Source organism: Diplotaxodon limnothrissa, linkage group LG17, assembly GCF_057381915.1.
Source record: "Diplotaxodon limnothrissa isolate DT_005_m linkage group LG17, D_limnothrissa_male_GT1.1, whole genome shotgun sequence".
NCBI classification, from domain to species: Eukaryota; Metazoa; Chordata; class Actinopteri; order Cichliformes; family Cichlidae; genus Diplotaxodon; species Diplotaxodon limnothrissa.
In genome coordinates this window covers 6972466-6998412 of record NC_140612.1, presented here as the reverse complement: position 1 = coordinate 6998412, position 25947 = coordinate 6972466, and the positions used below count along the sequence as shown (strand labels likewise).

The 25947-nt window shown below is 42.0% G+C and overlaps 1 protein-coding gene across 1 annotated transcript in view; it reads left to right on the top strand.

Annotated features, from left to right (window-relative positions):
* The first annotated feature begins 4011 nt into the window (after positions 1–4011).
* Positions 4012–25947, top strand: part of kank4 (KN motif and ankyrin repeat domains 4) — a 93145-nt gene continuing 71209 nt past the window's right edge. Inside the window, exon 1 of the mRNA XM_085376382.1 lies at positions 4012–4286. The gene's annotated coding sequence lies outside the window, so the exon portion shown is untranslated. The remainder of the gene's footprint in view (positions 4287–25947) is intronic.

Below are 25947 nucleotides of genomic sequence, written 5' to 3'. Positions count from 1 at the left end.
GTGGACAGTGCAAAAGTTATGAGGCAAAAATTAGAATACAATAAGAATAAATACAGTACACAACTGTACAGAATAGAATAAAATAAAATACTATATACAGTAGAATAAAATAAAATAAATATACAATAAGATAAAAATAGAATACAAATACAAATACTATATACTATATACAACTGAGTAAAAATACAACGATGACAGAAAGGATTATTGCACTTAGTATTATTGCATATGTATGGATGTGTGTGCTTGATCAGTTAAAGTCTTTATTATGGAGTCTGACAGCAGTGGGGAGGAAAGACCTGCGAAATCTCTCCGTCCCACACCGTGGGTGCCGCAGTCTCCCACTGAAGGAGCTGCTCAGTGCTGTCACAGTCTGCTGCATGGGGTGGGAGATGTTGTCCATCAGGGATGACAGCTTAGCCGCCGTTCTCCTGTCACTCACCACCTCCACTGGGTCCAGAGGGCATCCTAGAACAGAGCTGGCCCTTCGGATCACCCTGTTCAGTCTCTTCCTGTCCCCAGCAGAGATGCTGCCGCCCCAGCAGACCACGCCATAAAAGATAGCAGAAGCCACAACAGAGTCATAGAATTTCTTCAGGAGTGGGCCCTCCACTCCAAACGACCTGAGTCTCCGCAGCAGGTACAGCCTGCTCTGCCCTTTCCTGTAGAGGGCGTCTGAGTTATGAGTCCAGTCCAGTCTATTGTTCAGATGAACACCAAGGTACCTGTAGCTGTCCACAGCCTCAATGTCCATACCTTGGATGGTGAAGATGGTGAATGATGTATTCTTAGGCTAATACAGGGCAGGGAAGCTGAAGGATTCCTGGTTATCCCAGACCATTATGGACATGGAGGCAAGGAGGTCATTTACATGAAAAGGGAATGACCATCTCTGAAGCAAGGACAGGGCCTTCACCATTTTACAGCGCTGTTTGTGGCTATTCTCCAATTCTCTGTGAATGGTACTCATGCCACTGATGAATGGTCATGGCAGTTTGCATATTAACGCTCATAAAACTGAACTCTGGGCCTATCGGCTGTTGTGCTGTGCTCTCGTTAATGATATCAAGTCATTGTGAGACAGAACCAAAATCCTGTCACAAGGTAGAAGCTGCAATAAAAAGTGACTTTCATATATATAAGAGTCACTTTCAAGCAGGTAAAAAGTGTCTGACATTAAAAATGCCCTTTTCCAAGAGAGATCTGGAAAGCAGAAATTGCAGCAAGTTTAACATCCCAGTTCTATAAAGATATTCTAAGTGGCTAAAAAGGAATGGATTGATTATAATGTAATTACAATAATCGAGTCAAAGATACTTGCAGACAGGCATTTTTTTTAATGTTATACAGCGACTACAGTCTATTAACAATATAAGCAAAGCTATTACGCATAAAAAACATATAGAATTGAACCAGATCTGACCTTTTTTGACGGTTGATCACTTTTTGGCACAACAGAGGAAATCTGTAGTCCTCCGAGTTAGGAAATCACTGCCACCAGACAACCGGGGTTGATTTTCTGGGATTAAGTGAGTTAGTTTAGCTTGAGTGGGGATGAGATTTTTGCACGTACCATTTAAAGTCGTAGATAACAAACCAAGAAAGTGTCCTACTAAAATCCTAAGCAAGAACATGGCAACCACCGACTTTCATTAGCCAGTTCTTCTTTTATTTTGAAAGAAGTAAACGGAAGTTCATAGTTTGCAGCTGTTAAAATGAAACTATTTTTTTTGTGGAAGCAAAGTATATTTGTGGACTTTTGTTTAATAACGAAGCTTGTCCCACACCAGCTGTTCATAATTATATTTAAGGAATCCATTTACATGTATACATAATACATAAACAGGGAGAGAAACCAAAACGCTTATTGTACAGGCACTTCCCACTTTGCACCAACAGGGGGCGACATTATCCAGCCGAACGGTGGTCGATCTGTCCAGCAGTATCATTCCCTCCTTCACCGGAGCATCTCATCGTTTGACAGTCTCCGAGGCTATCCCTCCGCGACTGTGACGGTAAGACACTGTTTACGTTTCCCCTGCTTGCAGCGTTAATTGATAAACCTAAATCTGCCCGAATAGCCGGGCCGCGAGTGCGTCTAGTTTAATCTTCTTTACAGCTTATTTGTATCAGTTGCACTGTTTTGCTTTTACAGTATTATGGAGTGCTTTGGCTGGCGTGTTTTTTTGGGTTGTTTTTTTTTACGATATAGAGAGGATCGCATCACCTTAAAACCGCACAGACATGGTGTTTCGTTTCATCCATGCACGTAGTCAGTGCAGGCATTTGTCAGTACGACGCTATGAAGGCTGGACGATCCGCTGCTGCTGCTGTTGTTACAGCTGCTGCTGCTGAAGAGTGGTTGCTTGGTCAGCAGCAACGTACCGATGGACACTGAGCTGCTGTGCCTCAGCTTCCAGAAAACCTCAGTGGCTTTCACGCTGATGGTGGAGGGATGTTGCTGTGAGGATGCTGATGCAGTAGTGGATGGGAGTACTTTAGGGGTGCTAAGACTTCCTGTGGGACTGTAGATGATGATGCCATCGCCATCCTTCAGTCTGATGGCTCAAAATACTCTTCAGTCTCCAGCTCTGAGGTAGCTTTAATAGCAAACCTCTTAATTAACTTACTGTAGCCTACCAGAGTCTCACACTTCACTTAAAGTGGGTTCAGTTTATCCTAAATCACTCTTGTGGTGTGACTTCATTACAGATCAAACAAGCAGCTAGTGATCTCTTTAGATTACAGAAGGAGGGCCGGGGAGGGGAGGTGTTGGATATGCTTTCTCTCTCACTCACCATTTAAATCCTAACCAGGAGACTCACATTCAGGAGGATTAGTGTGTTTCCCTTCTCTCATCACCTCCTTATAACAGAATTTTATAAAGAGGGCATTGCCAGGTCACCCACGTGTCAAGCTGCTGTATGCTGAAGGGTCAAATGTACGCAGGGCTTTATTTCCGGTATTTCAGACGCTGAATGCGATAACTGGAGAGATCTGTGCAGTGAAACGTTGGTGGCAATACTCTCTCTCACCGGAGAGACTTTCCATTTTTAGAAGGCATAAAAAAATGACTCGAGGAACAATGCTAAGGACAAAAAGCTTCTCTTTTACCTGGATGTGACACATTCAGGTACTGTTTATGAACCAAGTTTACAAGAACTTGAGCAATGAGGTGCTTGAATTATGCAAGTGGCCTTTATCAAGGTTGGCCTTGTCCCACGAGGCCCAAAGCTCTAGTGGCTGGAGCGGTACAGGTGGGTGGTGTGGCGGGCTTAAAGCCCATGAGACAAAACAGCCCCCCTCCTCCAGCCTCCAGCCTGGTTCTCTCTCAAGAACTGAGCACTGGTAGGAAAATGAAAGCATGCTGAACGACAGGCAGTGGTGAACTCCAAGAATGAGAAGCATGTCCAAGTCTGCTACACTTGTGTGCACACATGTACTCAGAAATGCGATGAAAAACAGAGACTTTTCTTTCAGCTTAGAGCAGTTGGAACAAAGAAAAACTGGAGCGCGATCTGAAAAAAGCAAAAACACAAGCATAAGTGAACAGCTACGCTTCTCACTTTTCACGTGTTTTGCATCCTGTCTGAGAGGGTTTTATAAGGATAAGCAGAAGAGAATGGATGGATATGTAAATCTGCTACACTATGACTATAACTGTTAACATCAACACTTTATTTCTCACACAGAAAGTAGTTTAATGTGTAAGTGTGTCAGTGAAAGTAAGTTAAAGCTACCCTTTATAAGTATGCATGTGTGCATAACTCTGCATGGATGGATATTTGCATATATCAGATCTGATCAGATCTCAGGCTGCACATAGGATCCCTCTCTCTCTCTCGCTCTCTCTCTCTCTCTGTGTATACTTGTGAGCATCTGAGCGAATCCCGTTTGATGTATGCCGAGGAGGTGGGTGTATCCAGCCCAGCCGCTCTGATGTTGGGAGGCAATAACTTCCATCCTACTCAGTCTGCTCTCTACTCTCACTGCTCTCCTGTTTCAGCCAGTCTGTCTGCCTCCTAGCGTAGTACTCTGCTTTCACTCACCATTATTCATCGCCATCTAAGGATATATATATATATTTACACAAACCCACAGAGGCAGACGGAGCACCTTCCTAACGGACCCGAGACTTTGCATTTGGCTGATAGAGATATAAAATATACACCACCCTGCAAAGACATAAAAGTGGGGCTCGATAGCAGTTCTTCTTAAACTGACATTTGTTGTTCCCCGCTACTACATTTTTTCCATCACAAAGGATTTCACAAGCAGCTGCTGAGGTAAGGGAAAGATAGATTTCTCTCCGTTTGACTGTTTTTCACGTGCATTTGTCCCCTGGTGCATCCTGGTCTTCCAGGTTCGGTGCTTGGCAACTTGAGAACACGTTTTTTTAGCATGTTGTGTTTGATCAACTGATTATATTTATTCTGGGCTTCTCTCTGAGCTTATGGATCTCTTAGTGTCTGTGTTGTAATCAGATGAAGCAGTCCGGGCATGCACATACATCTGTGCTAACAAATGATATCTCTTTGTTTATCATTACTCCTCCTACCTGCTGATTCTTCCTCTGAAGTGTTTTGTTAGCAAGGACAAGCATCAGTAAAACTCACTGCTGCTCCAGCTAACCTCTTTCAGCTGGAGCCTGACATGTGCACATATGTGTGGGGTTACAATATAAGCACGCTGTGGTGAAGTGCTGTAACTAGTCAGTGGCCGGTCAGAAGGAGTAAAAGCGAAGGATGGTTGTTGTTTGGAGTGATCATATATGCAACTTCTGCTTGGTTGCCTCTGCATTCAGTGTGCCTCTCTTTGCTTTTCCCTTCCCTGCCCTCTCCCTCCCTCTCTCTGCTCTCTTATGGTCTGCTTGTATTCACAGTCTTGGTCACTGCTCTGCTTGCCTGCCACAGACCATTGGCCATGGTTGGATGGCTAACCGCAGCTACACAACATTAAAAAGGCAAAAAGTTCCTATTTCGCGGGGCATGTTTGCAGGGTACCACTTTGTGTGTGTATGTGTGTGCTATATGCTGCATTTACTGACTTTTGGATTTCTACTCCGTCGCTCAGGTGAAAGGGCACGCGGTTGTTAGCACATAACACACATTGTCCTCAGAGATACAGCTGACCTGCATTTAGTCCTTGCGTGTGTATGTGTGCGTGTTCTGTGTTTGTGTTTGTGTGTGTCAGTGTGATTTCCTTGGAGGTTCAGAGAGGTGAGTCATACCAGCTCAGAGGCTGGTGGCTGTAAGAGTCATTCGGTGTAACGATGCCTTGATGTGCGATTTGCAAATTGACACTGTCTGATGGAACCGTGTATCTGTGAAACGCCAACTTTTCAGGAAATGAAAGCAAGCAGAACTGCCTTTTTAAGCTCAGTCGTCATTCATTTTTAAGGCTTTCTAGTACAGCTGGAAGCAGTTTTGTCATCTCAAGTCTAACAGAACTTTCTCCACACAGAGGGGTTTGTAGTGTTTTCAAGCTAGCCGAGAGACTGCTAAATAACATTAAAAAAAATCCAAATGTTGAATATCTAAGACGTAAAATAAAAGCATGCATATTTAACATAAACAAAACAAATACTAACAGCACACAGAGCATGTTTTGTTGATATCTATAACCCGCAGTCAGATCATAGCAGCGTGGTTCTTTGATTGGGAGTGTCTGCTGAAATTCTTCAACAGCTATTTGTTGGATTCCCATGAAAACTCAGACAGACATCTATGGTACCCTGAGGAAGAATCCTGCTGGCTTTGATGATCGCCAGAGTTTCCCTATGAGGCTGTTGTGAAGCTGTGTAAAATGTAAATATAAACAAAATGCAATAATCTGCAAAACTCATAAACTCTGAGCCATTTTTGCCTCTGTAGCATCTATTTTTTTAACAGCAGTTTGTAAATGTCTGTGCTGCTGTTTAATATAAATATACAAAACCTTCCCTGAAACTGACAACATCAGGATGGGAGCATGTGTTGATCTTAAACCTCACATTTTCATGTAACCTTCAGCACTGATGGTGCCCATGTTTTCCAAAAAGAATTTCACATTTTGATTCATCTGGCCACAGAGCAGTTTTCTACTTTTTCACAGTCCATGTTAAATGACCTTTGGTCCAGAGGAGACTGTGACCTTTCCGGCCACTTGGGACTTCTACTTCTTTGCATGACAGAGGTTTAGCCTGCATGTGTGAATGGCACCATAAACTGTGTTTGCATGATCACAGAATCATGCCCGTGTTTAATGCTGTGTCACCCGAAGGCCCGAAGATCACAGGCATCCAGTATTGATTTTCAGCCTTGGCCTTTATGAAGATATTCATATTATGTACCCTAGATGATGAGAATCATGCTTACATTGATAAACATGATTCTGAAATTGTTTCGTAATGTGAAGATTGATGAGTCTCTGTCCATCTTTGCTTCTGATACACGCTGCCTCATTTTATATCCAATCATATTACTGACCTGTTGCCAGTTTAGAATCAGAATCAGAATCAGAAAGGGTTTTATTGCCAAATGTTGAGCAGGTTTACAACATTAGGAAATTGCTGCGGTACTTAGTGCAAAACATACTATCAGATAACGCTTAAATAAACATAAAAATACAGATTGTGTCCAGGGGGAGAAGGGTCAGCTGTGATCTGAGCTGCATGCCCCAGTGTCCTGGAGGTGTACAGGTCCTGCAGAGATGGGAGTCTGCAGCCAATCACCTTCTCAGCAGTGCGCACAACACGCTGCAGTCTCTGTTTGTCCCTGATAGTGGCTGGAGCCACTATCAGGGACATCCCCACGGTGATGGAGGAGGTGAGGATGGACTCGATGATTGCGGTGTAGAATTGCATCATCGTCCGTGTTGGCAGGTTGAATTTCTTCAGCTGCCTCAGGAAGTACATCCTCTGCTGGGCTTTCTTGATGACGGAGGTGATGGTGGGCTCCCACTTCAGGTCCTGGGTGATGGTGGTACCCAGGAAGCGGAATGAGTCCACAGAGGTGATGAGGGTGTCAGTCAGGATGATGGGGGGGAGTGGGGCTGTGTGCTTCCTGAAGTCCACAACAATCTCCACTATCTTCTGGGCATTCAGCACCAGGTTGTTGTGGCTGCACCAGGACACCAGACGTTCAACCTCCCTCCTGTAGGCAGACTCGTCCCCGTCCGAGATGAGTCCAATAACGGTGGTGTCATCTGCAAACTTGATTAGCTTGACAGACTGGTGGGTGGAGGTGCAGCAGTTGGTGTACAGGGAGAAGAGCAGAGGAGAAAGAACACAGCCCTGAGGGGAGCCGGTGCTGATGGTCCGGGAGTCCGAGACATTCTTTCCCAGCCTCACATGCTGCTTCCTGTCCGTCAGGAAGTCAGTGATCCACCGGCAGATGGGATCAGGCACATTCATCTGGGAAAGCTTGTCTCGGAGATGGTCTGGAAGGATGGTGTTGAAGGCAGAGCTGAAGTCCACAAACAGGATCTTGGCGTAGGTTCCTGGGGAGTCCAGATGCTGCAGGTTGAAGTGTAGAGCCATGTTAATAGCATCGTCTACAGACCTGTTGGCTCTGTATGCAAACTGCAGGGGGTCCAGGAGGGGGGCCGTGAGAGTCTTGAGGTAGGAGAGAACCAGGCGCTCAAATGACTTCATGACCACAGATGTCAGAGCCACGGGTCTGTAGTCATTTAATCCAGTGATCCTTGGTTTCTTGGGGACAGGGATTATGGTAGAGGACTTGAAGCAGGCAATTCCTGCCGTGCCAGAAAACACTGGGGCCAGCTCGTTTGCACAGTGTCTGAGGGTGGCAGGTGACACACCGTCTGGGCCAGGAGCTTTTCGAGCATTCAGACTCTTAACTGCTTCCTCACATCTGCTTCATGAATATGAAGGGTATTAACTCAGTTAGCTGCAAAATGTTCCTCTAGCTTAGGTCTACTTCATTTGCCGGTCTTTTCTCACCACCTTTTCAACTTTTTTGAGACGTGTCACTGCCATCAAATACCAAACAAGATAATATTTTTCATATAAAAGCAAAATGTATCCGTTTAAACATTTGATATGTTTTCTGTGTTCTACTGTGGATAAAATATGGTTCCAGGAGATCTCAAAATCTGTACACTCTGTTTTTATTTACACGTTGCACAGCATCTCAAACTTTTTGGAATTGGGGTCGTACATTTACATTTTCTGGGGTGAACTAAAAACAGCTTGAAGGGTAAACTGGCCAAGTTTGGTCTTACAGTGGAAACCAGACGCATTAGAGACCAAGCCAGCTTAATCTGATGGAAAGTCTATTGAAGCACTAAAGCAGACACACACACACACACACACACACACACACACACACACACACACACACACACACAGAGAGACCCTGAGCCCACCCAGAATGTGTAGCCACTTCAGTGAGCATTTAGCATTGCTGCTCTTATGCAGAGCAAACACATGGAACCGTGAACAAAATCATGCTATGCTTTTCTTTCCTCAGCAACCCTGTCGTGTTGTCTGGGTCTGTGTACGTGATGGTCGTGATGATAATTATTTCAGTTTATTATTCTGAAGATAGCTTCCAAACAAAGAAGCAGCTCAAAATACTTCACACAGCACACGACACGAATCCCTCACAGCGTCATCGCAGTGATGTGTGTGCGGGTCTGGTGTGTGTAGAGCAGCGCCTGTGGAGCTGAATGGGCAGTAATGTGCATGGTGGGAGTGGAGTGTGCGTGAAGTTAGCGGGTGCCAGTAGATACCAGTCTGTGCCCTGGCTGTGTGCCCGGTGCTCCCATGTGGTTTATGTTCTCCAGAATTTCACATCCAAGTTCAAGTTCAAATTTTATTTGCCACATGCAGTGGCAGGTTGCCCTGCAGTGGAATGAACCCGCCCCCCGACCATACACACACAACACAGACATCACATGAGGATACAAGTCAGAGAACGGTAGCATTACAGAAAAAACACTGAAATGTACACTACAATGGGAAAGTACAAGAGGAAAAAAAGAGGCCTCTACTCATGCTGGGCTATAGGAGGACAGCATGAGAACAGGAAACAAAAAACTGACCAGTGACCAGCAACAGGGTTGGGTAGGGGATAAGGAGTAATCCCAGGCAACACAGCAGCCATTCTGCCACTGGGCCGACTCTCCAGCGTGGGCCCAGACCCGCCTTGTGTTCCATTGACTTTTCCGAAGACTTCACCAAACCCATAAATGTCTTTGTTGGCCCACACAGCGTGTGCGTGTTTGTGTACAAATGTGTGCATCAAGTTGATTGCTTAAAAGGATAAGGGTGTCTAATTTCATACTGTAGCAAACAATGCAATGCAAAGACAAAACAGAGCCAGGAACAAAAACAAAAAGAATCAGTTGAGTTTGTGTGAGCTGTCAAAAACACTTCCTTTTATGCGTGTTTGAGGTTAAGCCAATGCAGGGGGGCACAAAGTTGATTTTTTTATGTCCACAGTATTCAAAGTGTTTAAAAAAGATGTGCTTTCATCAAACAAGTGGCAGAGTTGTGGGTAAGGAGCTTTAGGGCTTCTTAGCACTGCTGTGGGAGGGAGAGGGACTCCTAAGCAGTCAAAGAAGCCAAAAACCCCTTGCTGAGAATACACACTGATACAGTACACAAGCACTAAGAGTTAGAACGCACACACACATGCACCAGCTGAATGAACGCCCAGGGACAGCACTACTAATCTCATTCTCTGTTGACATACTGTTCCTCAGCTGTGCCACGCTTTCTGAGCGCTCTCTCGCAGCGTGTTGATATCCTGACGCTGGAGGTGTATTCCCTGCTATCAGAGTCAGCAGAAGGTAAAGTTCACAAAGGGCCAGAGGTGTGTGTATACTCTGTGCCCTCAGCATTTCTGATCTGCAAACCACAGCTGTGCACAGACTGCACTATTTTACAAAACAATAACTCTTTGCAAAAGTTTAGATGAGTTAGCACTTCAGCTGCCTTTAGTAGCAGAGTTCATCTGGAGTGCTGCTGTGAACAGATTAAGAACAAATGCATTAAAAATTCAGACGTGCCCATAAAAAAAAAGAGAAAAGAGAAAAAAAAGGATTTGAAAGTACAAATAAAATGAAAAATGTGCAACTTTATCAACTTTGAAAATGGAGACTTTTGTAGAAGTCAGCACTTTGGCCGCAGACGTTCACGAATTGGCTGAGGTGGATCCAGACCATTTTTGGACACAAGCCAGCCATGAAGTCAGCGCCAAGGTAGGCAGATTTCTTTCTTTGCCCTGAAAGCACGTTTTGTGCTTAAAGGCATGTTTGCTGGTGTAGATCTGTGAGCAGTCTAACTACAGACTGAAACAATTTGCTCTATCAGTGTGGGTCTTTTGGTAAACTAATTGAAGCCGTTCAGATCAGTGTTATTCGTATCAACGTCTGTTTACAGGCGCGACTCATTGGTCACCATCACTCCATCACAGAGTATCACATCCCTGGATAAATCCACCATTAGCTGTTTTATGCTTTGCTGGGATATTGTGCAGATGCAGATTATTAGCGATTAAAGTCTGGTATTTGTATTTCCAGTGCAACTCCCTCCACACATTGAAGAGCCTCTTTTTGGTGATCAAGGCAATCTGCAACAGATTCAGTGCTTTGCAGAAAGCTGGTGATTCATCAGACATCTAACGTTTATGCTTTGCTTTCTTTTGTGCTGACAGTCATACCTGACCACCCCTTCCTATGCATGTTGTGACAGTAGCTGTGTTAAAGAGCCTGCTTTTAACTTTCCTTGTTTGATTCCTTTCTCTGTTTCTTCTTTTATATCTGTGTCATGGTGATGTCAGTTTCAAACTGAGATCTGAAAGGGTTTCAAGCTGTTGTTAAAATTTAAATAACATTATTCCTAAGATGATCTTTTTTTTGTAATATAATCTTTTCATAGATATATGGCAACAGGAATTAGTCCAGTCCTGGAAAAACAATGGGTTATGCTAGTATTGTTACTGAGCTTCACAATGGTGTGTGTGTTTTTGTAGAGTTTCCATGGTGGATGCCTGAGTGGGTGAGTTTAGCTGGACAGGGGTCACTGAGGTGGGCTGCAGTTCTTTGCTGAGTGGGACTGTGGAGATCAGAGGAACAATACAGCAAGGCTTGTTCTTGTTCTTTGGTTTTCGGGGTGAGTGGGGGACACTGGCCCTGGTTTTCATTTTTCAGCAAGACGACACATTCAAAGCGTTTCACGGCACCGCTGTCCTCCACCCACCTCACCAAATACTTACCCATATTTTTAATTGTGCTGTATTTGCTAGTACGGACTGCGAACAAGCCCGGGGATAAGGTTTCTAATGTTATCAGAAAGGAAACAGAAGTTTTCAAGTCATTACAACACAGCTGGCAGCAATAAGAGCTTTCTAAACAAAATACCTTATAATGTGATCATATTATAAGTAAATGCTTAAAGTGATTATCAAACTTAGGCACTTGCATTTTAGATTCACCCCCTCAGACGTTGATGATGTACTTACCTTGTGATAAAAAGTGAAAAAACATACAGATGGATTTTCAGGTAAAGATTCAAGGTTCAAACCAGCAGGACATTTCTCAAGGACCAACAATGGCTTTGTCCATCCTTACATTGTTCCCTCCCTTAAGTATCCCCACCACTGATTCTTAATGGATTCCTGGCATTGACAGGCAGGAAAAAACAGAGTCTGTCGTGAGTGGAGTCAAGACTGCTGAAGGGAACGTGGGACTTCCTTAATGGAAATTTCATTGCCAAATACTGTGTTTTAATTGGCTGGATGCAGGAGGCAGGAACTTCCTGTTGGAGTGTTGTTAGAAGTAACCACTCCCTGTGAAAGGCCAAGGTTTTGTGTATGCATGACTTTATGCTCATGTGTGTTCTAATCAAGGAATAATGTTTTGTTGTTCAGAATATTTACTTATAAGATGTGTGGATGCACTGTGAAGTTCTTGGGAGGATTGTGTTTTTGGTGTGCACAGTAGACACTGAGATAGAGCAAAGCTTTCCATCCACTGAAGTTCAGCTGCTATTATCACGTGACACACTCTACTCTCTGAAACATGAATTGGCCTTTGATTGCATTGCATAATTTGCAGTACAGTGCTCTAGTGAAGCTGTCTGTGCAGCGCATGCACTGCTTTACCACTCAGTTTGCAATTACTGATGCCACCACATTAACCTGTAATTGGCCAGATGTGTAAAAGGGGCATGAAAGTGTGTGGCATTACTGGCATTTGCATGTTTTATATAAATGCCTTTTATACAAACCTTTTCCTTTGATTTGTATAAAAGCAGTTGCATTTACCTGTGTATGGGCAATGCTTACAAGCAAGTACCGTATATTTAAAGCTTGCTCTGAACCTTTCGAGCATGTCATGGATCTCAGTCCCACCCAATCAGCCACCTGAAGGCTGTGATTATATGTTTTCCTCAAATAGAAGTTCATTGCCGTCACTTCACAGCCTTCACTGTGCTGCACTTAATGTATGCTTACATTGAGTGATGCGACCAGTGTTTAGACTTCAATTATCAGCTGTCTGTATACTCTGCATCCACAAGTTTGTTCCATGTGAGCTTGCTAACTGAATTACATTGACTCCTACTGCTCTTGCTGACAGCATGAATGATGATGAGGGATTATGGGCAAACCACAGCTATGCAGTAGAAGAGTATATGGAAGGATACGGTTGTGGTCAAAAGTTTACATGCACTCATCATGGGCATAAATTTGATGGTAATTCTTGGCTTTTAATGATATCTTTGAACCATTCTTTTTACAAGGTGGAATAACTGTACAGCATACATCCCCACGGGATCAAAAGTATATATATATATATACAGCCTGACTAATATCTGGTTACCTTAGCAAGTTATAATTCTGTCTGGATATTTGGCAAATATTTGAATTGGTAGGTTGCATTTAAATTCGTTGGTTTTCTGACATCTTCCTAGCTTTTATGCGTAGTCCACAAATTTTCAAGAAAGGTTGAGAATGGGGCCTCGGTAAGGCCATTCCAAAAACTTTGTCCAAAACCAATTTTGAGTTGTGTTTGGGATCATTGTCACACACCAGAAACGCCTAATTTCAACCATCTAGCTGTTGTGTTCAGGTGAAGTTGAAGATTTTGTAGGTAGTCCCCATCCTTCATTATTCCATCCACTTTGTACAATGTACCAGCACACCTAACAGCAAAACTGCTTGACCGTTGGTACAGTTGGTACCAACTGGTTCTTAGGTTTGAATGGCTAACCTTCCATCTCTGAACATGCCATTGTGGCTAAGTAGCTCAATGTTTCTGTTTCTAAACATCCTAACCAGTTTCCTCTCATCTGACAGTGACAATTTGGATCTTCTTCCAGACCTTGGCACACATACAGTTGTTTAAACCGATGATCCTGGACTCTGTATTTTTTTTTATAAATAGCCGATTAAACCCTGATGAGTGTACGGAAACTTCTAACCACAACTGCACATGATTTGAATATGTGGAAGAGTATCAGAGTTTAATTTTTCCTTAGAAGATTGCAAAGTTAACTGTTGGCTGGTTCTTACATATTGCACATTCTACCCAATCGCTCAAAGTGCTTTATACAACATGCCTCATTCACCCATTCATACAAGCTATTTTTTCTATGCTTAAGTGCTTTCTGTGTAACATTCACCCCCAGCCACACTCCAATGGATTCATCGGAGAGCAACTTGAGGTTAGCATCTTGCCCAGGGATATTTGGCATTCAGACTGGAGCAGCCAGGGATTCAACCACCAGCTTCCCAATTAGTAGATGACCTGTTCTACCTCCTGAGCTACAGTCACTGTGTTCATGGTTAGCTACTTTTCAAGCTCAGTATCTTTGGATTATGGACAGTTATTTGGGGAGAAAAAAAAATGAGATCCTGGAGAAAAAACAAATTTTCAAACACACACCACTGTTGCAGGCACTTTAAACCAGGCACAACTGGTATCTTCCATTTGCATAACTGCAGTGGCAGCAGACCCATGCTTCCTGTTGGCAAGAAACAGCAGCAGCAGCAGCGTGGCACTGCAGATGTCAGAGACATGTCAGTCTTCTTGTTATTTCTCAGAGTATGCGTTTGATGAATAGATCCACATCTAAGATATCTCCCTCTTTGTTACACATTATATATAGATTCCATTCATTTAAAGGTTATCTGCATTTGTGTTCTCCTGCTGCTTGTGTCTTCCACCATGCCTGCAGGTGTGTGGGCTTTTAAGTCAGTTTTTCTTTGTTTTGTCACAGAAGTTTCTGAATGTGAACGTGCAACGCCTCCAAGTGTTTGAGAGTACGCTTCTGTGAACCTTTGAGAACCGAGCGATGGTTTTTATGTCTGTCTTGTGCTCGAAATCCCCAACACTACTCTCAGGACAACCACAACACATGCTTTCTCTATCTAACGACTCATTTTTCTAATGAAAATTTTATGCCTCTTGTCTGCAAGCCAAAGAGAAAATTGTCCTTATGCCTTTTCCACCCTCTCTGTTCTCCATCTTCTTGTTCTAGCTATGCCCCACACACTGGCACACACGTACAGATTACAGATGCAGGCTCACCTCATGTTGTGTCTAATGTACATATCGCTTTCCCCTGGCGTTAAAAACTGACACGTTTGAGGTTATAGGAGTAAAGATGAAAGGCATAGATGAAACAAAGATGGGATAAAGAAGAAGTGAGATGATGGGTAGCAGGTGAGATTGAAGAGTTTTTCTGTGTAAAAGAATCCAACGTGTGTGTGTGTGTGTGTGTGTGTGTTCAGAACAGTTGTTTGATGTTCTTCCCACCTTCACATCCCATAATAAGTTACATGAAACTTTGGAATGCAGATCAACAGATGAATGCTTTGGTGCTGCATGCACTGTATGTGAGTTTATGGTTGTGTATGAACGTGTGAAATCACACTGCTGATGTATGTAGTGTTAATTTACACACACGCATGCATAAGCCATGAGATGTTAGAGGTGTGTTTGTGTGCGTTCATTGCGGTCAGAAAATTTCTCGTGTGAGTTTGTCGGTTTTGCAGGGTGTTTGTCCTCATTGGAGCTGCTGCATGAGTGGGATTTAATGAGCCTCAACCTTGGCCATCTCCCCCACCTTTGAGTGTGCGTTTGTGCGTTTCAGCTCCTATCAGCATTTTGCCAGAACTGCTAAAACACTTATTTCCCCCAGTCACAAAACAAGCGGATACTTTTGTTCAAAAAGTGTTTACTCAGCGTTCTCTTCTCACATAGCATTGAATGTTTGGGCCAAATGTGTCCCCACGTCTGAAGTTTTTCTAGTGGCCACATTTGACCTTGATTGACTGTGTTGACTCAAAGTAATCCAGCTTCTGGGGCTTGACCACAGGTTCACCTGTTATAGACCAGCTGTCAGGTGTTTTGTCACATTTAGGCACACCTTCCATGACCCAGGTCAAGTCTGGCTCGTGGTTTTTGGGACACATCTGGCTCACGCGTACATGCCAAAACGTCATATTAGGGCAAAATGTGTCTGCTAGTTATGGATAGTAGGGCTGCCACGATTTGTCGACTAGTCACGATTACGTCGACTATCAAAATCGTCGACGACTGATTTAATAGTCGACGCGTCGTTTGAAGCTTTGTAAGATCACAAAAGACGCAGGAATAAGTGGCAGGATTTAAGAGTGTAATAACGGACTGAAACAGAAGATGGCAGCATTGCATGTACAAGGATGTCAGCTACCGTTAAACCCCGAAGAAGAAGAAGAAGAAGCAGCTGTGTCCCAGAATTCATAGCGCGGCCCAGCGCAGTTTCCAACAATGGCGGCAGCTAGTTAGTTTTAATGTTACTCTTATTATTCTTTCTGGGTCACAAAATAAACGTTTAACATATTTTCAGGCGAGAATGTAGCTGTGTAAACCTCAAATATCTGCTCAGTTTATCAGGACACCACATATTTTCAAAAGCGCTCCGACGTTTTCGGAGACATCTGTTACCTACTAGCTCGTTAGCGAGCCGGGGGCTAGGCTCACTAGCGCCGTGAGAACACCGGACTCCCCGCAAATCGTTTTCAAACCCACCGCCGTCTTCCGCTACTCAGGTTAAATATATATGAGTCACTTAGATAACTTAAAATGTTATTGTTTGGCTTTTTTTTTGTATTTTATTTGTTCCTGAGTAAATCAGTTTGTCTGAGATTAAAGTTATAGTTTTTACACAGCTGAATAAACGTCAAGCAGACAACTGATTATCAGAAGTGTGAGATGCTCCAGAATATACTCCAGTGTCCTGTTATATTTTAGATAGCAAGGAGTTTATTAAACTTCACCGAAACAATCTGCAAATTTCATTAAAATTTAATAAACTATCATCTTGTCTTTATGTTTAGTTAGCACAGACCTTAAACACTTAAAGCTGTAAGCTAATGATAGTTATATAAGAGCAGATGCTGCTGGTGCAATAAGCTGTAGTTTTACGTCCAATGGATGATGATCTGATTAGTCGACTAATCGCAAAAATAATCGGTGACTAGTCGACTATCAAAATAATCGTTTGTGGCAGCCCTAATGGATAGCATCATTTTAGCCACAATACAAGAGCTCCCCCTGTATTCCCACTGAATTTTGAGAAAATCAAGATTGCATACAACTTATAAAATTTAATTTAACTCTCAGGGGCGACAAAAAATACTTAGTAAATAAAAAATGGCAAAAAAAGACCATTTAAAATTTCCATATACGCGATCAATCAATGGAAAAAAATGTGTGTTAGAGGCAAACATGGCTTCATGTATACACAGGTCGAATAGCCTGTCACATTAGCTCAGAAATAGTGGCAGTTCATAGTGAGTAACACTTTGATTCGGTGACAGGCGGCAGGATCAGGCTAACAAACACAGCAGACTTGGCAGGCAGAACATCAACAGCTGGCAGGCAACAGGTAAGAGGCAGGGAAATCGAAGCTTTAGATCAAAGGAAACCTGCTGCTGTAGTAACATTAGGCTTATCAGATATGTGTAGAAAACTGTGCTGGGAATTCTTAAGCTGCCGCTCGATGTTTGCCTTTCACAAATGTATAGATCTGCTTCTGATGAAGCACTCCCTTTCCAAGCACTGTGGAAAAAGAGGGGAAATTTAAAGGACGCGGCTGGAGTATCATTTACTGCCCTCAGTATCCCCAAATTCAACTAATGCCCCTGATATGTGGAACCTCAGCACAGACTTCAAAAAGCAAGTCAGCAGTGTGTGGCGAGGGGGAGCGGGGAAGGCACAGGTGTCACTGTGACACAATCAGGCAAGATTGCAGCACTTGAACAGGCACACCCGCCATGAATAACTCTAATCAGCAGGACTGCATCCGCAAGGGCCTTTTCTGACTGTCACTCAGGGCCAAGTGTTTGAAGCCACTTTTCATTTTTAAAGCCAGCTCCTCCAAATATACTTAGCAGTAGAGATTGAATCCAAATGACATCCTTTAAAAAATGTTTTGGCAGCAAACAAAATCAAAGGATAAAGGGATTAAGGACAGGCTAAAATTAGGGGTTAGTTAAACAGCTCTTCATGAAAGCAAATAGGTTGCCAGCAACAAATAATTACAGCTTTAATTCACTATTCGAAAGGGAAATTATTTTATTAAGCTGCAAGACAAAAATAGTGATCTGCAAGAGCGCGTTGGCGCACTCGTAGCCGTGGATGCTCAGGCACAAACCGGGCCAACTGCAGTTAGAAAGATATGAAGATCTAAAGTTCACAGACAGCTCTCTGATGAGCTGTGTGTGAACATTAGCTGTGATTATGAACAAATGATGGCCGTCACTGTGGTTTAACTGTACAGGAACAACAAAGATTCAGCCACAAAGTCACACCAAAAAGTTTGTATGGATCACATAATCTCCATAGATCTGTACAGTATAAATTCAAATTTTCCTGACATCTCACAATGTGATGCTCACTGAAACTGTAAGCATTCATTTTCCAGTGTCTTGGTAAAAAACAAAGAAATAGAAACTGAAATTCCAATTTCACTTCACCAAATCCCCCAAAACTCTCTATAAACATTCAAAAGTTTGACTAGCTGTCGTTTTCCATTTTCTTACGGCCTGCGGAATGCCAGAAGTTGCTGACACGGTGCCATTATCTCCCTGTTCTCCCCGGTAACTAAAATCCACACAGACAGCATAGCCAATCAGATAACAGATAGCCCCTGATTTCAAATCAGCGCCGCACGCCTTTCATCCTGCTGCTAGAAAGCATTTTGCTTGACAGATAGGTTCCTGCCGAGTGTTTACTGTAAGCAGCATGTGAAAAACGGACATAATGAGAAAGGAGACGGGGGGGGGGGCAGACGTATGATGTATGATATGGTGCTCCTGTTGAAGATGCAGAAACAATGAGGGGAGGGGAGGAAAGAGCAAGAAAGTAGAGGAATGGTGGAGAAAAATAGAAAGCATAGAGTGAATAGGATGAGGAAGAGGTGATGAGACGTGGGAGACAAAATCCGTCTTTCAGCTCTCCTCCCATGTCAGCTGGAAGAAGCTGGGTGGAGAGATGTTAAAGGAATGAATGGGTAAAAAAAAAAAGAGTGAGAGAGATTGTCATTACTGCATTCCAGAGGCCATGTTTCCCCGTATCTCTGACTGCCTGTATGTATGCCTCCAAATCAGATATTTCCATCAGTCAGCCATGGGTTCCTGAAACACTGAGGTAGCTCATTTTTTTCCCATTTTTATCCAGCAAATCAGATCAGAGAGATAAAGGAAGGGAAGCAGGCCAAAAGACAGACTGGGGATAGACAGAGGAAGCAGATGAGAAGGCGCCAGTGACGGTTGAAAAGAGGAGGGAGAGGGAGAGGAGAATCTGCATCTTTGATATATTTGACTTCTTTAATGAGGGTTCGGGTCTCACCAGCATACTACTCGATGATGTGCCTTTCGTCACTCCACTGTCGTATTTCCTCTGTGACATTAATGAAACTCTCATCCGAGCCCGGGACCAAACCTCAGAGTAAATTGGTTTCCTCGCCACTATGATCACTGGTTGCACCGCATATTTGGAATGGATGGAGAAGACCTTCCTGTTCAAATTAAGCAGCTTGGCCAGCTGTCAGTGTGAATTAGTGTAACCATAAAATGGAATAAATGTTTCAGACTTTCATGAGCAGGGTGCAGACTGACAACCTGTAGTGTACTTGTCCAGAGAGAGGCATGGAGAATTTGCAGTTGTCCTGCACATCGTTATGCGCTTCACAAATATATGCAGTGAGCATCTGATATTTAATTTTTTTTTTTATATTAGCATTTCAAGTTGCTACAATTATGTTGCATTACTACTGTTAGACTTTGTGTCTACTATTTGCCACAGTTAGCCAAATGTATGTTTCTCTAAGCACCATTTACTCAACACCAGTATTGGGGTTGTTAGAATAGTAATGTATTACATGTTACTTGTTACTTTTCTCAAAATTAATGCAGTACCTTACTTAATTTCTCTCTCTCTACTTGTTACATTACTTTCTCTTTTCTCAGTACAATGAGTAAAGCCCAAATGCTATAAACGTGAATGCCATAGTGATTCTATATAAAAACCGTGAACAGGTAGAGATGGAGGCTGTGAGCCTGACTGCTCATCACTGAAGTTCTGGTTCTGGCTGCTGGGCTGGGGTCTGCTTACACTCAGCTTTTATGTAATTTGGGGTTCTTGGCTCGCTTTGTGTTAGCATGTTGTCTGTGCAGATTCTTGCTGAAGTTTTGTTAGTAGTTTAAGTAGTATGCAGCTGTTTCTGTCCTGGATGCAGTTTGCTTTTATTTTTATTGCACAATGATAAAGCGCAATGTCCATATTCCTGTTCCCCGCGTTATTAATATATTCTTCCTACTAACTTTTAATTTTGTAATAAAGAGTGTTAGAAAAAAATATTAGAAGGATTTGAGTTTTATTAATGTTCGTTTGAGAGTAAAATCTTGTGAAAAAAGTCAAACTTCTACTTTGCCTTTAATCTCTTTTTTTTATGTGGTCCTAATATTCTGTCATGGTCCTTTACAAGCAAGTCAAAGTATCACTGTGACTTACATTTATGATTAAATACAACAACATTTCTAAGTACATCTTCAGAGAGCTAAGCATGGTTTTACTCATTAGGCTGGTTTTGCAGTGCCATATGGAGATTTTTGGATGTGACGGACACAGCGTTGCGTTGGCACCTACTCCAGCACTTTGGGACTAAAAGAAAAATCACTGTGAGGTTAAAAAGGCAAAATGCTTTTAGAGTTTGAAAAATTAATTTAACAATAACCTTCCCTCATACATAATTAAGGCTGGAAATCAACAATTATTTTACAAAACAACACAGATTTTAAACCAAAGATATAATTAGACATATCTCTAGATAGACTTGCATTATACATTTGACATATTAGCATCAAAACTGGAAAAAACATTACAGTTATAGAACAGATGCTACTACTATCATCGCAGTTTGTGTGGCCATGCAGTTTCCCAGTAGACTGCTATAGTTGACACATGCTTTTCCAGCCTGCATCATGGCACAAAAGGAAACCAAGAGTGACCCACTGACGCTTTGTTTTTCTGTGTCATGATGCGAGCACTGTGCATTGTCTGCAGCTGACTAAGCCTCTTCAAATCTCTCATTGCAGTGCAGCACTTTGGCCACAACCCAGAGCCCCAGATTTAGCCCTAACCATTTCAACTGGGACACGCGTGCCAACTGTGGTTTAGTATGGAGAGAAGTAACTAGCCTGAATAATGAACCCAATTTGCCACCAGGAACGAGCAGATGGGTAATATTTAGCCTGTCTCTTCAGTCCGGTCCTGATGCGTCTTTATCTGAGCGTCTTGCCGTGTGTTTGTTTACTGTGTAAAGATAGAGGCTGTCTAGATAACCTGCACATCTCTATTTTTTATCTGCCCGTAGATTTATGGTTAACCTGTATCTTCTGTATATGCGTCGGTGTACACTATGCATGGGCTTGCACTCATCTGCCTTCTTTATCGACATTGAAAACATGATCCTCCTTCCCTCCCTCATCCTCCCTCTGAGCTTTAATACCATGCAGACACACACAGATAAACACACATGCATACACAAATGGATGGAGAAAGGTCTGATGAAAAAAGCACAATATTTTTCTCTCTCTTCCTGGCTCTTGGGTTATTTTTATCTTGAATGCTCGTAAGCTCGTAAGTCTTTCTTTTTACGCACCCCTCAGTGGCTTCTATCTTCCTTTCACATCGCGTGCTCTCTTTCTCCCTCTGCTTCTTTGCTCTTTCTCTCCATCCATTCATTAGGGCTGTGTGAGAGTGAAGCTGCCAGTGAGGAGATGAAAGACTCCAGAGTGGGGTTTTTATCACAGATACACATAAACACATAGGCTGTCCTACTAGTGCAGCGTGCATGCGCACTGAAATGAATGCATGCGTTTAGGTTTGTTTCTCCGGCATTCTGCCAGTGTTTTTTTTTTTTTTTTTAAATTCAAACACATCGCCCTGGTGCTGCTGGGTCATTCGTCAGATTCCAAACCAATTCTGTCTGTTGGTGTGCACCTCAAAAATAACCAGGATAAGTCAGTTACCAGAAAACCGTGACAGTGAATTTTAGATTTATTTTTTAAAAAGAGTATGTGTGCCTCCCTCTGATCTCCCTGTGGGTGAGTATGCAGTTACATGCATTTAGCTTGTTGGAAATAAAGGCTCTGCATTTCGTTCTGTCACACACAAATACACAATGCCGATATTATTAGAGCTTCAACTTACAAATATTTTCAGTTGTGGTAATGTGGTTAAGTCCAAATTCCAAAAACAATTAACTTACACTGATACGAAACAAAGAAAAACAAGCAGGAAACTCTATTATCGGAATATTTCAAGTCAGGAAATGTTTGACCTTTTTATGAATGACTTTTTATTCACAATCAATTATTTTTAATAGGTGATTAATTGATCAAGTGCGTTACATTGCTACATCACCTTGTCTATAATTAAATTGCCTCTCATGACTTTAATGAAACATTTTGAACACAATGAAGGCAAATGTTGTTTTTACGTTTTGTTTTGTTTTTTACATTAAACTACATTGCAGCATTTAATTTGCCCCACAATGTGGAAATCTTGTCTTTTGTCATCTTGTATGAATTGTTGGTGGATTGGATCCAGTGTTGCTCAGCTGGGTCCTGACGTTTCCATGTGGAAGCCCAGCTGATGCTTGACATACAGCTTTATGGGGTGTTTAACATGGTGGTGAATGGGAAGGGGATAAGCTGACAGGCAGAAAGAGCCCCCCTTTGATGGGATTAGTACAGTGGCAGACAGGGACTAGTACTTTAGATTGATTAAAGTGTAATCCCGATGGATAATCATGCCTCCTAATGTGGCATGTGTGGCCAGCATCCTTCTGCAGCCCCCCATCTATATTCACAACAATATCTAAATCTCATTTGCACTCTCTGAGCTGTCACTCTGTCTGTCTTATTCATTTTTTACATTCCTTATTATGGTGTTTCTTGAATTTTGGTTCTTGATAAAGGTCAGGAGGAAGGGAGATGAGATGGCAAAGATAGGAAGTGAACACTGGCTGTGACGTCCTCCATCGCTCAGCTTAGAGGATTTAAAGTACGGTATCTATCTTTACTCTACTTCAGTCTTCTGCTTTTGCGTGTGTTTTGGTCGACACAGAAGAGTTAGTGACTCCCTCACTGGGATAAATGCGCTTCTACTAGGAAAATAAAGCTTCACATATCGGAACCATGTCAATTGTAATGAGCTGTGCAAGGGACAAGTGAAAGAAAATGAAATAAAGAGGAAAAAATGTCACATACCACTCCACACACATGTCGATCACTGTAAATAACATGGACAAAAATATATATAATAAATAAATGAAATGCTAAAAACTTTAAGGTAAATGTATATGTATAATTTTTTCTGAACCTATTCGAGCTGAAAAATGAAAATCTGCTACATATTATTGAACTGGTTTGCAAAGTGGAGCCCAGCATGGTTCCACGCTTTAAACTTGGTTCTTGAATCAGAACTTTTGTGTCTGTCTTTATTCTTTGTGTGTTTGGCTGTCTCAGATTTCTACAAATTCAGACTCGGACATCTACAAATTTTAGCTTTAGCTCAGAGTTCACGTTTGACCCATCTAACCGATTCGCATAGAAATGCTAGATGAATTTCATGTGTTTGCTGTTAATCTAGAGATTTAGTTGTCTTGCCACAGACCTCTAAACTGCTTGCACACGTCTCATTATCTCAGATTATCAGATTAGACTGATTTTTGAAATTTATTAAAGAGTTAAGCAGGTTCTAAGATTGTAGCTGTTAAATCCAGCTTAACAGCATAGATGTTGGAACCTTCATTCAGTTAAAAAAAAGCAGATTGGGTATTTTATTAACTTTCCAGCTGTGTCTGGTTTCTCAAATGTGAGGAAATGTGCCCGAGAACTCAGGAACAGAAGTCCTGCTGTTGTTGTTCTATAACATTACAATGAGCACACTGGTTTCTTTACAGTTGTAATAAGAATGACCGTTGAATGCTGAATTATGAAAGCCCTAATTATGAATGACATTCTGGAAAAAAGTATAGCCACATGTGAATTAATAATAGACTTAAAAAAGCCCCAAGACACAATAAATGACCATTTTACTATACAGCTCAAAATGTGCCTTTCATGTGCCTTCTGTTAGCACTGCCAGAGCGAGCTGGGAATTTCTATTAACTACAGTCACAGAAAATTCTGTCCATTTTTTTCCAGGCATCATTCCCAGTATGTGATTAATGGGAACACTGTGCATAGAGGGCACTGACAGTATGTAAGAGAGTGGTTACGCAGGCATTATCGTGATGGGGAAGAAAAGCTGTAAGCTCTGCAGAGTCTCTGTGTGATAGCAGGGAATTGGAAGTTGTCTGCAGCCCAGAAAAGGAGGAATGCTATATATATTTAACAAATCCCCAGTCTGGATGAATTTGTCTTATTTGTATGTGATATTTGTTAATTTGTTATGAGATTAAAATGTTATTACATTTTGTTTATTGGGTTTTTTCGAGCTGGTGGGGGGGTGTATTTGGCATGTTTGTCGTCTATAAAAACTACCTTGTTTATTCATACTCTCAACTATTTATTGTGCCATTTTGGGGTATTGTGAGAAAAAAGAGGCAACACAGGCATTTGTAACAAATTGGATAGTGGGGGAATAAGAAGAACAAAGAACGGTTGCACATTAGCAATTAGGAGGGGAAAAGAAAGCCTGAAAAATAATGACTCTTAGGCAACCGCGTTACAACAGTCAGGCTATTTGTTTCAGCTTCACACAGCAATCACACAAACATACTGGGCAATTTTGCAGACTTGGTCATGTTAATTCCTCCCCCTGGTTCATTTTTCTCACTTGCGCAAGCTGTACATTTTTTCTCCTTTCTTTTTTGCTCAGTGATTTCATTATATCAATGCAACTCAAGTAGTGACATCCTATCCTGGCAGACAAAGAAGGGAACAGGGAAGGAAATCAATTTTGAGAGAATAGAGAGATAAGATCCCCACTGTTATGTGGTGAGATGAGAGAACAGAGATGTGGTTGACACGAATCCTGCAGCTAGTCATAATAAAACCTTGCAGGGTTTTTTTTTATGTTGTATGTAACTGACAGAATTATTGACCCATATGTTTCAATCTAAGAAAAGCATGTGAAGCCAAAAGAGCTAAAGCTAATCATTTGCTTTTTAACATGTTAGTTGTAATCAGGGTTACTCTTGGTAAGCTAACTGCATATCTAATCTCTAACTGAGCACCAAAAACCCTTTTTGCTATAGGGCGTATTCACACACATTCATAGTACATTCTCCTTATGCCTTTGATTTCTTTCAGTTAAGTGTTTTGCCAAATGACACTTCAACATGCGGTCATCGGAAGAACCAGGGATCAAACCACTAACCTCATGATTGGTAGACCGCCAGCTGAAGCTGTTCTCACAATCAGAAATTACACAGTATTATTACTAGGAAGCTGATAGATTAAATACAGTCTAACGGCTGATTCAACTGCACTGGACTTCTCATATCCACTGACGTTGAGTAATATCTGGGGCTACAGTGCATGTGTGAAAATGGCTTAAGCCATCTGTACTGTATGTTTCTGACCATCTGCTCTCTCTACAGTGGTCGAAATGTCAATGCTTTTGATGGCAAGGTGACCAGATTAAACATTTTGACTTCTCCCACATTGCTTAGTGCGTGACGTGTACAAATTAGTCACCAAGTAACAGATGGTTACTAAGTAACTGACACTAAGTAACAGCAGTAGATATGTTATTGGTTTGCCAATCCATTACATCCTGTTCTATATTTGAAATATAGGAAACTGCTGACTTGACTTTGATTGATTCTGGGAAATAGTGACAGCGTGATAGACTGGTGACTTGTCCACACTGCCACCGCCTCCCATTGGGAAAAAGCCCAAGCCCAGTGACCTTAAACAGCATGAAAGGGTGTGGATGATGGATGAGTGGATGGATCGATGTGTTATATTGCCGTACATCCTATTACCCGTGTGCCAAATAGAACAGCTGTATAGCAGATTAATGTTGCTCCCATTTCTCCATCAGTTATGCTTAATCATCTTTTTATGGTTCTGCATTTTTTAAGAGGGGTAGCATGTTGTATGTTGACCTTAGCAACTCATTTTGGCCTTTGCTCCCAACCAAAAAGCTAGCAAAAACAAAACACAACAATGGATGAACTGCTTAAAACTGGTCATCTGAAGCAAGTCAGTCCCTTTAGAAGTGTTAAAATTTCCAAATAATCAACATGGTCAATGGACAGGTTCTTGTGTATATACCGTACTTTCTGGACAATAGAGCGCACCTGTATATAAGCCGCATCCGCTCTATTTTTAAAAAATTTAAAAAAAAAAGATATACAAGCCGCACCCAGCTATAAGCCGCAGATATCTATGATGAAAAAATAGATATTTACTGCATGTACAGAACAATCTT